General features: G+C 40.2%; 1 non-coding gene across 1 annotated transcript; it reads right to left on the reverse strand.

Moving 5' to 3' along the window:
- Positions 1–2,809: 2,809 nt before the first annotated feature.
- LOC141715861 (small nucleolar RNA R71) lies at positions 2,810–2,915 on the reverse strand. The gene has a single exon (XR_012572608.1). It is a non-coding gene; the product is annotated as a small nucleolar RNA R71 (small nucleolar RNA).
- Positions 2,916–14,029: the final 11,114 nt, after the last annotated feature.

Raw genomic sequence — 14,029 nt, forward strand, 5'->3', positions numbered from 1 at the left:
AAGTTTTAAAACTTCTATTTCAATTATTTTTATAAGGATTATCCTTATAGAAATATTATTTAAATAATAATATTCAGATATTTTCTAATATATCGAGACTGATTTATTTCATTAAATCAGCATTACTCCAAACATTCTTAAAAATATTTTCGAGTCTTCAAAATGATTTTAAAAGTTAGAGCGGATCCCAAAACTCGTTTTCAAATTTAAGATCTTCCTTTCGAAGGGGATTTAAATACTCGCTTAAAAATTGAGGGATCCGACTTTGTGGTGTATTTTATATTCGCAACGAGGTTGCTGTTTTGATAAATGAATTGATTACTTACCCAACGTTCGGGAAGTAAGTCCATCTAATTGAGTCGGCATAAGCGACAGGCCGGGGTACGGTCTATCAAAGTGTAAGTGGTTGGGTGGCAACCCATCAATGCGTAAGAGGCCGGGTGGCGGTCTAGCACAAGGTCCTAATGAGGCCAGGATGATGACCGGTGGGGGATTCATCCATCTACTAGTAGAAAAGGTTACTTATCGGTATCTTTGCCTGATCAGCAAGATATCGGGTTTATGCCAAAATTCTTTTCTTTCCAAATTCATTGGATATTACAACTATGTTCATACTTTACATGACAGAGGTTTTCAGGAAATGTATGAGAAATATATATGGATATATATCGGGACTTAATGAATTATCTCATAACTTCATTTCATTCAATAATATTTCAAAGATCGAATATATGCAAGTCTTATCTTGTAGTCTCATCTATGTGATGAACTTTTGAAACTGGTTATAAGTTGAACGGTGGTAGTTCAAGTAGTATTTGGAAAAGATATAAGTATATTGGGGGTATCTTGTAACTTCATCTTTTTAACTTATATCTGGTTAATGATTATCTTATGCATGACAAAGATTTTCAGAAAAATGTTGAGAGAAGGTTAGATATATAAGATCACCTTGCAACGATATTTTTATACAGTTATAAACTGGAACTCTGTGTATATTATATATGGCAGAGGATTTCAAAGATTTTGAAAAGTATATAAGTATATATACTGAATATTTTGCGACTTCGTCACGTTAAGATATCAAACTTGGTTCATTTCTTTTTGACCAAGACTTCCATGAGTACTATGAGAATGCTCATATATTGTTAATTATTATACATATTATTTCGGTGGCTTGTTGCTCACCCTTGCTTTCTTCTTTCATCATACAACAAAAGATAGACATGATGAACATGACCAAGCTCCCAATTCTCGAGCGGATAGGAAACATTCCGCAGTTTCCTATAGGCGTTGATATCGTTGTAGCTGAGGTAGGAACTACCAATAGGCTAGGCTTTCAACTTTTGATGTACCAGACTTACGTATCTTTATGAATTGTAATAATGGAAAAGAAATGTAAATTTATTCAGAAACCCTTTTAAGGTGTAATGCCATATAATTGTGGAATAAAATGACTCCTGTTATTTTTGGATATTCATCTCTGAGACTATAACTTGTGGTTTGTGTGTTTATTATGGGGTCACAATACAGAGTAGTTGATTGTTTATTAAGATTGGGTGTTATTAAGGGAAATAGAACTCTTGACAACCCGGATCCCCGACCCCGGATTTGGGGGTGTTACATATGTGATATGCATGATTCGTAGGTAATTTTAACTATCTTACTTTCCCTATGTAATCACGAGAGATAACTAGTGCATTAAACCGTTATGTTGTCAAACTCTATAGACATATAGGGTCTCAATATAATTGGTGTCTATTCAGCTTCTATCTCTTTTATGGATGTCTGGTAGTATGGTAATCGTACAACGAAAGTTGGCGTTTATCAGTTTCGTGTTATCTGATTAGTATCATCACCATTACATGCTATGGTTAAGAATGAAAAGGCTATTGAATAAAGTATTTAATGAAGTTAGAATCCCATGTTTGTGTCATATATTATTCAATTCTCTTTAATCTCTTAGTTCATGTTCTTTAGTATAATCTCTTAGTTAAGTGTAGTATAAACAATCTCAAATTGTTATTCGTCTTATCATTGGATAATAACTATACTATTGTTGCATAGATACATTGATTAAAATTAACCTAAACCTATCCCTGTGGGAACGAACTATAATTTATTCTATATTACTTCCGATCACGTATATTTGCATAAATATTAGCACGTGTTCTAGCCCTAACAAGTTTTTGGCGCCGCTGCTGGGGATCTCGGTGTTAATTTTAGTTTATGTGTTTGTCATTATTGGTCGTTAAAGTTCAGTGGCTCGGACATTGTTACTTACTTAATTCCTTGTCGTGTTTCAGGTACTCTAGTGAGCGTGTATGCATACGCGTTCTCGGTCTCGTAAGAGGACACTGGATCAAGTTGAGGAAGAAGTTGTAGTCGAGGAGAAAGTTTAAGAAGAGATCTTAGTTGAGAAAGAAGAAGAAGTTCTTATTGCAATGGGAGAACCAGAAGCGAATCCAAAGGCTTTGATGGACTACTCTCAACCGAAGATCGATGATATTCAGTCTAGCATTGTTCGACCAGCCATCTCGTCTAATACCTTTGAGATCAAGTCGAGCACGATTCAGATGATACATAACTCAGTTCAGTTTGGTGGTTCTCCAACAGAAGACCCCAACATACATATCAGAGATTTCATCAAGATCTGCGACACTTTTAAGTTCAACGGAGTTTCGGAAGATGCTATTAAGTTGAGGCTTTTCCCATTCTCTCTGCGGGATAAAGCTAAGTGCTCTCTATCACCAAATGGGAGAATCTTGCTCAAAATTTCTTAACTAAATTTTTTCTGATGGCGAAGACTGCTGCAATCAGAAATGCACTTACTCAATTTGCTCAACAATCTGGAGAATTTTATGTGAGTCTTGGGATCTGTATAAGGAGATGCTTAGGAAGTGTCCTCATCATGGGATGCATGACTGGATGATCATTAACTGTTTCTATAATGGTTTGGGTGCTACTTCTAGACCCATGCTTGATACAGCATCAGGAGGAGCCTTGTGGGCTAAAAGCTACGATGAAGCTTATAAATTAAGTGAACTGATGGCTGCTAATGAATACCAGAATCCTACCCACAGATTAATTCAGGGCAAGGTAGCAGGAATTCTGGAGTTGGATGCAGCTACTGCTATAGCTGCTCAACTTAAGGCTTTGACGATAAAGGTGGATTCTCTGTCTAATTATGGAGTTAATCAGATCACTAATGTCTGTGAGCTTTGTGCTGGTGCCCATAAGACTGATCAGTGTGCCATTTCTAGTAAATCAGCTCAGTTCGTGAGCACCTTTCAGATGTCGCAATAACCCATACCAGCCACATATCATCCTAACAACCGCAATCATCCTAACTTTAGCTGGAACAACACTCAGAATGCGGTTCAGCAACCTTATCAGCAGTATCCAGCAAAGCAGTACAACCCTCCTGGTTTTCAGCAACCGTAATATGCACCAAGGCAACAACTCCAGCTGCAAAAGTCTAATAAAAAATTTGAATTAGAAGAGTTGAGGCTCATGTGCAAGAGCCAAGCGGTTTTTATCAAGACCCTGGAAAATCAAAATGGATAAATTTCCAATGCCTTGTTAAATTGTCAACCTTGTACACTTCTTAGTGACACTGAAGTACCAGGAAAAAGAGAAGCTAAGGAGCAGGTAAAGGCAATTACAATAAGATCTGAGAGGGTTGCAAAACCTGAACACTCTCAAGTTTCGGATGAAGAAGCTGTATTGAGGAAGAAGTGCAGAAGGAAGCTGAAGTAAAATCAAGGAAGACTATTGTTGAACACACTCTTCCTGAGGGTAATACAGGGGAGAAACAGATCTATCCTCCACCTCCCTTTCCTAAGAGGCTGCAGGAGAAAAAGCTGGATAAGAAGTTTAAGAAGTTTCTGGAGGTGTTCAAGAAACTTCACATCAACATACCTTTCGCTGAAGCTCTTGAACAGATGCCTGGTTATGTGAAGTTTATGAAAGGTATACTCTCTCGAAAGGTGAAGCTTGATGACTTAGAGACAGTTGCTCTCACGGAGGAATGCAGTGTTGTGCTACAACAGAAGTTACCTCCGAAGCTTAAAGATCTTGGAAGCTTCACTATTCCTCACACCATTGGAAAAGTGTCATTTGACAAATGCTTATGTGACTTGGGAGCTAGCATTAATCTGATGCCTTTGTAAATCTTCAAGAAGTTGGACTTACCTGATCCAAAGCCTACTTATATGACTTTACAGTTGGTCGATCGTTCTATCACTTATCCACGAGGCATTGTTGAGGATGTCTTGGTCAAGGTGGATAAACTCATCTTTCCTGCTGATTTTTTAATTCTTGATTTCGAGGAGGATAAGAAGATTCCCATAATCTTTGGAAGACCTTTCTTGGCGACTAGCCGAACCTTGATTGATGTGTAGAAGGGTGAGCTCACCATGAGAGTTCTGGATCAGGATGTAACTATTAATGTGTTCAATACCATGAAGTTCCCTACGGAAAATGGGGAGTGCTTAAAGGTGGAGTTGGTCAATTCTGTGGTTACTTCAGAACTTGATCAATTTCTAAGGTCTGATGCCTTAGAAAAGGCCTTGTTAGGGAATTCTGATAGCGAAGATGATGAAGCTGATGAGCAATTGAAATATCTGAATGCTTCTCCATGGAAAAGGAAGATGGATATGCCTTTTGAATCTCTTGGGATAGAGGAGCTGAACAAATCTTCCAAGCGCCTCAAGCCATCTATTGAGGAAGCTACTACACTTGAGCTTAAACTATTACCTAAACACTTACGATATGCTTTTTTAGGTGATGCATCTACTTTTCCTGTTATTATTGCATCTGACCTTTCAGGGAGTGATGAGAAAAAACTCTTAATAATTTTGAGAGAATTCAAATTGGCAATTGGATGGACGATAGCAGATATTAAGGAAATCAGCCCTTCTTATTGTATGCATAAAATTCTGCTGGAGGAAGGTAGCAAGCCTACTGTTGAGCAATAAAGAAGGCTAAATTCGATCATGAAAGAAGTTGTGAAGAAGGAAATTATCAAATGACTGGATGCAGGGATCTTCTATCCCATTTCTGACAGTTCTTGGGTGAGTCTAGTTCAGTGTGTACCAAATAAATGAGGTATTATCGTTATTTCTAATGAAAAGAATGAGCTCATTCCTACTCGAACAGTCACGGGGTGGAGAGTTTGCATGGATTACAGGAAGCTGAACAAGGCCACGAGAAAAGATCACTTCCCTCTACCGTTTATTGATCATATGCTTGACAAATTGGTTGGGCATGAGTACTACTGTCTTCTGGATGGCTATTCGGGCTATAATCCGATTTGTATTGCCCCGGAAGATCGGGAAAAGATTACTTTCACTTGTTCATTTGGTACTTTCACCTTTAGAAGGCTTTCTTTTGATTTATGTTGAGCACCGGCCATATTTCAGAGATGCATGATGGCTATTTTCTCTGACATGATTGGTCAGAATGTGGAGGTGTTCATGGACGACTTCTCTGTGTTTGGAGATTCATTTGATGAGTGCTTGCAGAATCTTGGCGATGTTTTTAAAAGGTGTGTTGAGACCAATTTGGTTCTCAACTGGGAGAAATGTCACTTTATGGTGCAACAGGGCATTATACTTGGTCACAAGGTCTCTAGTAAGGGTCTTGAGGTGGACAAAGCCAAGGTGGGGTTCATTGAAAATCTTCCCCCACCAATTTATGTGAAGGGAGTTCACAACTTTCTTGGTCATGCAGGTTTCTATAGGCGGTTCATCAAGGACTTTTCAAAAATTTCTAAACCTTTGTGCAATCTTCTGGAGAAGGATGTCCTGTTCAATTTTGATGACGAGTGCCTAGCTGCTTTTGAGTTCTTGAAGAAGAATTTAATCACGGCACCTATCATAACTACACTTGATTGGAATGAACCTTTTGAGATGATGTGCGATGCAAGTGACTATGCAGTTGGAGCAGTTCTTGGGCAGAGAAAGAACAACATATTTCATGTGGTCTACTATGCTAGTAAGACCCTAAATGGTGCTCAACTGAAATATACTACTATTGAGAAAGAACTTCTGGCTATTGTCTACGGTTTTGAGAAGTTTCGATCTTATCTGTTTGGGAAAAAGGTGACAGTTTTTACTGATCATGCTGCAATTCGATATCTTGTTTCGAAGAAAGACTTGAAGCTTAGATTGATCATATGGGTTCTTTTGTTTCAGGAATTTGAATTGGAGATCAAGGACAGAAAAGGTACTGAGAATCAAGTCATTGATCATCTCTCTCGTTTAGAAGATCCAAGTGCAACTTCGATGGATAAGACATTGATAAATGAGTCTTTTCCCAATGTGCAGCTGTTTGGATTGCAAGAGGAAGAACCATGGTTTGCAGACATTAGTGAACTACCTTGTGAGTAATATCATGCCTCGCTACTTGTCGTACGCTGAAAGGAAGAAGTTTCTTCATGAGGTGAAGTGGTACATGTGGGATGAACCATATCTATTTAGGCAAGGAGCTGATTAAATCATCAGGAGATGTATTCTGTACAGGAAAACGGGGGGGATCTTGCGAGATTGTCATTCAACTATTTATGGAGACAACTGTTAGGGCAAAATCACGCACTAATATTCACGCAAGTATATGCGTTCGCAAGTAATATAGAATACTTTCTAGTTCGTTCCCACAGAGACTCAGACTAAATTATTGTCTAATTAAACTCACTCACCAATGTATGATTACTTCTCAATGTTAAGACACTAACACTTAAAATTGTTTACTAAATATTAACTATAATTAACTACTTAATTAATCACTTAACTAACACTTCAAATTATCAATAATAAAACACTCATGAGATCACAACTTCATTATTACTTCCTTCAGTAGCCATTGTTATTACCTTTAGCATGTGACAGTGATGATATTAATCGAATAACACGAAACTGATAAAAGCCAACTTTTATTGTACTAATACCATTCTACCAAGCATCCACAATTAAGATAAAAGTTGAATAGTCATCAATTATGTTGAGTTCCTATATGTCTACAGAAATTGACGACACGACGATTTAAGCACAAGTTATTCCTTTTGATTACATAGGGCAAATAAAACTGTTAGAGTTACCCACTAATCATGTACAACGTACATGAACCTATGCTAGCATGGCAAGTTCTAAATCTCAAGATCCACCGTCACTTCACAAGAGATTAACACCCTATCTTATACGCACATAAGACGAATACGCACAACCAATACTAGATATCATACAATCATCACATACTAAAGTATTAAACAATTACTAAAGAATTCCATAATAAATCCGTTACAACCCCATGATCACGATTAGCCCATAATAGCACTTATCGTCATCATGGGTTCATATGAAATCATGATAAACAAACACAAGAAAATAATAACTAAACTAATTATATTAACACAGAGTACGTCACAAGAGTAAATAAGTTCAAAGTAAGAAAACTAGCATCCAACGTTACAATGAAACAAGAATCACAAAAAAATATGCTTCCTCTTCGTTGCAGTGTGCTAAATCGGTCTTCCTCCTTATCTCCTTTGCTCCTTGCGTAAAAACACGATCTTCTTCAATCCACACTTGTGAAAACGTCTCAAATCTACTTATATAATAGTCCGATAAAACTCAGATTGCATAGAAGTGGAAACCAAACAGAAGTAGAAGTCCTGAAATAATATATTTTTTTCCCCAACCCTGCGCGGCCGCTCAGCATAGCTGAGCGGGCGCTCAGCTTGCTGCGCGGCCGCTCAGCAATGCTGAGCGGGCGCTCAGACCTCTACTGGAAAAAATCTGATTTTGCTCCGTTTCTTCGCCGTAATCTGCCCGTTTCTTTCCTCTCGCAATGGTGAACACATGCCAAGGCTTATTCTTGATGATTCCTCCCCCGAAATGCAACTATTACCCTGAAATGCATAAACACTAGAAAAACGCATCAAATACACAAAATACTTGATTTCAAGACACCAATTTAAGCCATTTTAAGACGTTCTAAGTGGTATAAAATGCCACTTATCACACCCCCAAACTTGAATCGATGGTTGTCCTCAAGCGTCACAGACTCAAAAACAAATAAAAACATGCATGAATGCAAATCTATATGAAAATGCAGCGATCCCCCTTACTACAAATAAACCAACCCAATTGCAACATCTCAACAAATGCAATTAGACAACTAAAGATCAATAAACTCATGCAAATGGACATACATCCAGAAACGTGGTGTGTGCAAATGCTTAACAGATATGCTTCGGAACTAGACCAATTATTATGACTTGACTATCCTCAAGGCAATCACATGATTATACAAAGAATAAAAATTCTATGCACAAAATGATATACAACACTATAAGAATTCCGGAGCTTATTACGGAATCGTGCTTTTTATTCACAACACAAATGCTTATTTGACCGTGCAATGAGTGAGGTCCATAAAAGACATATACAATGGTATCCATGTAACGAGCGTTAGGTTAGCGGATCCCAGACTCTAAAAGCCTTAGGTCACCAGGCACAAAGTCCCCTAAGAACTTAATAACTCGAATACCACAGAGCCCACTCTTGATCAATTATGCATACACAAAATTATATATATATATATTTTGTATAACTTCTGAGCAAGTGCGTTTCGCTCCATCTTGCTCAACCCTAGACTACTCGCACCATATGCGAGCCGGCTACTAGCCATTTGACGCCTAGCCACAACTAGCAACAAATTCCATTTTTTTTTCTCCAAATTTTTTCTTTTTCATGCCTTTATCACTAAGAACCTATTATCGAATTCTAAGCATAATAAATAGATTGACCTCGAAAACAACCAAATCATAACAACAATCTAGCCCTTACGCATTCTCTAAGACTTAGTGGAATTACAAGTTTTTCTAGCATGCATATCAACCTACACGCCTTAATATCACTTTAATGCTATCACTACACTCGCATCAATATCATAATTCAGTCGATAAATCATTGCAAAAGGGATCATGATAAATGCATGAGCTACGTGACATGATAAACAATAAAAGCTATATATATAAAAAAAACTATATGGCCTAAATTATGCAACTATATGAACTAAACTATCATGAATATGCAGCTATATGACACACACATATTATTCCTTAACTACCACCCCCAAACTTAAAATCTTCACTGTCCTCAGTGAAGGTAGTAGAAAGGAACACAGGGTATACATACTCGGAGTCATCATCATCATCACCCTCAGTGGGTGGAGTATCAGGCGGCGGGTATGCAGAGTCCTCACCAAAAACTGGCCACTGGATATCAGCTCCAAGGCCCCGAAAAGCAGTCCCTAAAGTAAGGGTGAGCTCCTGAGCAAACCTGCTCTGCGTCTCATACATGGCATCCATCCACCGTGAAAGCCTCCTATACTGAGCATCAGCCAACCCAGCACCCTCCTGAGCTCTCGAAGAACCAGCCTCATCACGCCTTGGCCTAGCCATAGTAGCACCTCGTGCTGGACGCCCTCCTGGAAGACGATAACCCAGCCCATCCTCCTCAGGCTCACCACCGGTCCACTCCTGCATCTCATTCAGCGTCCCAGAATCAATCGGAGCTGCTGGCAACTACAACTGCTCATGAGCCGGCCAGTTCACTCCCACTGCTCGGCATAGCTTCGTAACCGTGGATGCATAAGGGATGTTCATATGCTTCGCTCCCCTCAAAAACTTCAGAATTCCTTGGTAGATAAACTCACCAAGGTCCACATAGTACTCCTCATTCAGAATTCCCCACAACAACTGTGCTCTCTCAACTGTGATCTCGTGTGCATGCGAAGAAGGCAAAATATTATCACAAATAAATGCATTCCATGCACGGGCATACCTGTTCATGGCGATCGCCGGAAAGTGACGATACTCATTAGTGCCGGTCCTGAAGGTCCAAACTGTGCCCGGTCGATAGAGAGTCGCACAAATCAAATCCAAGTCAAAATCCTCAGGAGTCTTTTCATTCCAGTTCTCCTCCTCGGGCTTCCTCTCTCACTGTCCAATCACACGGCGAATCACCGCAGGGTGATAATCAACTGTCAGCCCTCGGACCACAGAAAACCCATTCTTTTCGGCCTTCGCGTTCGCGTAGAACTCGCGAACCACACTCATCGGTACTGCTTCGGGTGACTCACAAAAAGCTATCCACCCCTTCTCTGCAATCATGGGAAGCAACTCACCATCCCTCCCCGATGGTAAAAACCCTCTCTCCTTCAGAATCGGCTTCCCCAAAAGCCTTGTGTACTCCTCCTCCGCAGCTCTGTCAGTTAACCGAGGCCTTGCAGCAGTACCCCTCGATGAATCAGTAGTAGGAACTGTGCTGCTGCTGTCAATAGTGCGTGCTCTCTTGGGTGCCATTGATTCATGAATAAAAGTATGTAAGAACTGAGTTTTGGTGCTTGGGAGAGAGTTTAAGTGCAGGAAGTTTGTGGGGGATATGTAGGATAGGTGTATGTATATATAGGGTGTGGAGTAGGTGAAATTAGATTAGGAATGGGGTTGAGGGATAAAATCACGGGGTAATGGGAAAAGAATTCGTGGGTTTATGGGTTGTGATGGGTTTTTGTCTTTTTTGTTTGTTTTTTTTTTCTGAACTGTAAAAAAATTATGGTACTCGACCCCTGAGCGGTCGCTCAGCAAAGCTGAGCGGTCGCTCAGCTTGCTGAGCGGGCGCTCAGCTTGCTGAGCGGGCGCTCAGCTTGCTGAGCGGTCGCTCAGCAATGCTGAGCGGGCGCTCAGGGGGTCACTGGAATTTTTTTTTCAGCCCCTGTTTTCTGATTTTTTTGTGTTTTTGGATAGGTTATTAACTTCTAAGGGTTCCTATAACAACAATTCATGGGTTGCCTCCCACGCAGCGCTTCTTTTTCGTCATTAGCTTGACGTTTCGTACCCTTCTCAAGTAGTCAACAAAATGGCACTAACCACTTCTCGGTTTGCCATGTCCCCATAGTAGTGCTTCAAACGCTGACCGTTAACCTTGAATGCTTGGTCCGGATCATTCTCAAAAATTTCCACCGCTCCATGTGGAAACACAGTTTTGATAATAAAAGGCCCAGACCACCTCGATTTCAACTTCCCTGAAAAAAGTCGGAGCCGAGAGTTGAATAAGAGAACTTGTTGCCCCGACACAAATAACTTAGGATGTAGCTTCCTATCGTGCCACCTCTTCACCTTTTCCTTATACATTTTGTTATTCTCGTACGCTTGAAGTCGAAATTCATCAAGTTCATTAAGCTGAAGCATTCTTTTCTTACCAGCTGCATCTAAATCCAGGTTCAACTTTTTCAATGCCCAGTAGGCCTTATGCTCAAGCTCTGCAGGTAGATGACATCCCTTACCGTATACCAACTGAAATGGGGACATACCAAGTGGAGTTTTGTATGCTGTTCTGTAAGCCCAAACAGCTTCATCGAGCTTTAAAGACCAATCCTTCCTTGACGGACAAACAACCTTCTCTAGAATGCGCTTTATCTCTCTGTTGGACACTTTCGCTTGACCATTTGTTTGCGGATGATAGGCAGTAGCCACTCGATGATTCACATTATAACGCTGCATCATAGAAGTGAACTTACGGTTGCAGAAATGCGATCCTTCATCACTTATGATTACCCGAGGTGTTCCAAACCTTGTGAAAATTTGTTTATGAAGAAAATTTAGCACTGCCTTTGCATCATTTGTCGGTAAAGCTTTAACTTCGACCCATTTTGAGACATAATCGACTGCCAGCAAGATGTACTGATTATTGCAAGACGAGATAAAAGGCCCCATGAAATCGATTCCCCAAACATCAAAGACCTCGACTTCAAGAATCACATTTAATGGCATCTCATCCTTCCTTGTCAAATTTCCCACTCTTTGGCAACGATCACACCTTAAAACAAACTGATGAGCATCCTTGAACAAAGTAGGCCAAAAAAAACCTGCTTGCAGAATACGAGCTGTCGTCTTCTCACCACCATAGTGTCCACCATAAACCGTGGAGTGGCAGTCTCGTAATATCCCCTCCGTCTCACAAAATGGGATACATCTCCTGATGATCTGGTCAGCTCCCTGTCTAAACAAATATGGTTCATCCCATATATACCACTTCACCTCATGCAGAAACTTCTTCTTTTGAGCGGATGTCAAATTAGGAGGCATTACATTGCTGACGAGATAGTTTACAATATCTGCAAACCATGGTTCTTCCTACTGAACTGCGAACAACTGCTCATCCGGAAAAGAATCATTGATTAACGTCCTATCTTTTGAAGTAGAATCGGGATTCTCCAACCTAGAGAGATGGTCAGCTACTTGATTCTCAGTACCTTTTCTATCCTTGATCTCTAACTCGAATTCCTGAAGTAAAAGCACCCAACGAATGAGTCTCGGCTTCGAATCCTTCTTGGAAACCAGATAGCGAATAGCCGCATGATCAGTGAATACTGTTACTTTCGTACCAAGTAGATAAGATCGAAATTTCTCGAAACCAAAGACTATAGCCAAAAGCTCCTTCTCAGTAGTGGTGTAGTTCAATTGGGCCCCATTTAAAGTCTTACTCGCATAGTAGACCACATGGAAGAGATTTTTCTTGCGCTGTCCCAGAACTGCACCTACCGTATAATCACTCGCATCACACATCATCTCAAACGGTTCTGTCCAATCTGGTGCTGTAATAACTGACGCAGTGATCAAACTCTTCTTGAGAGTCTCGAATGCTGCCAAACATTCATCATCAAATTTGAAAAGCACATCTTTCTCAAGCAAATTGCATAACGGCTTAGATATCTTTGAAAAGTCCTTGATGAATCGCTGATAAAAACCCGCATGACCAAGAAAACTACGGATTCCTTTCACAGAATTAGGTGGGGGAAGATTTTCAATGACTCCCACCTTGGCCTTGTCCACCTCCAGACCCTTGTTAGAGACCTTATGCCCAAGAATAATGCCTTCACGCACCATAAAATGACATTTCTCCCAATTGAGCACCAAATTAGTTTTCACGCATCTTTTGAGTATGGCGCGCAGATTATTCAAACATTCATCATACGAATGTCCAAAGACGGAGAAGTCGTCCATGAACACTTCGACATTATTTCCAATCATGTCAGAGAATATAGCCATCATACATCTCTGAAAAGTGGCCGGGGCGCCACATAACCCAAACGAAACTCTGCGAAAAGCAAACGTGCCAAATGGACAGGTGAAGGTAGTCTTTTCCTGATCCTCTGGTGCAATACAAATCTGATTATACCCTGAATAGCCATCCAGAAGACAAAAATACTCATGACCCGCCAACCTGTCAAGCATTTGATCAATAAATGGAAGAGGAAAGTGATCCTTCCTTGTGGCTTTGTTCAATTTTCTATAATCCATGCATACTCTCCATCCTGTAACTGTTCGAGTGGGGATGAGCTCATTCTTTTCATTCGCGACCACAGTGATACCTCCTTTCTAAGGTACACATTGTACGGGGCTCACCCACGAGCTGTCAGAAATAGGATAAATGATGCCTGCATCCAGCCATTTCAGAATTTCTTTCTTCACCACCTCCTTCATGATGGGATTCAGTCTTCGCTGCTGTTCCACAGTTGGCTTACTACCTTCCTCTAGCAGAATTTTATGCATACAATATGAAGGACTTATCCCCTTGATGTCTGCTATGGTCCATCCAATAGCCGATTTGAATTCTCTCAAAATCCTTAAGAGCTTGTCTTCCTCACTACCTGAAAAGTCAGATGAAATAATAACAGGTAACGTAGATGAATCACCTAAAAAAGCATACCTCAAGTGTTCAGGTAATGGTTTGAGCTCCAAGGTAGGTGCTTCATCTATTGATGGTTTGAGCTTTCCTTCAGCATTCTTGAGGTCAGAAGTACCAAGAGATTCAAACGGCATGTCCAGCTTTCGCTTCCAGGGAGAAGCGTTCAGATATTGTAATTGCTCGTTTCCATCTTCATCATCGCTGTCAAAATCCCCCACTAAGGCCTTTTTCAATGCATCAGATATTAGCATGCGATCGAGTTTCGAAGTAACTGCAGA

The sequence above is a fragment of the Apium graveolens genome, chromosome 3 (assembly GCF_009905375.1).
Source record: "Apium graveolens cultivar Ventura chromosome 3, ASM990537v1, whole genome shotgun sequence".
NCBI lineage: Eukaryota > Viridiplantae > Streptophyta > Magnoliopsida > Apiales > Apiaceae > Apium > Apium graveolens.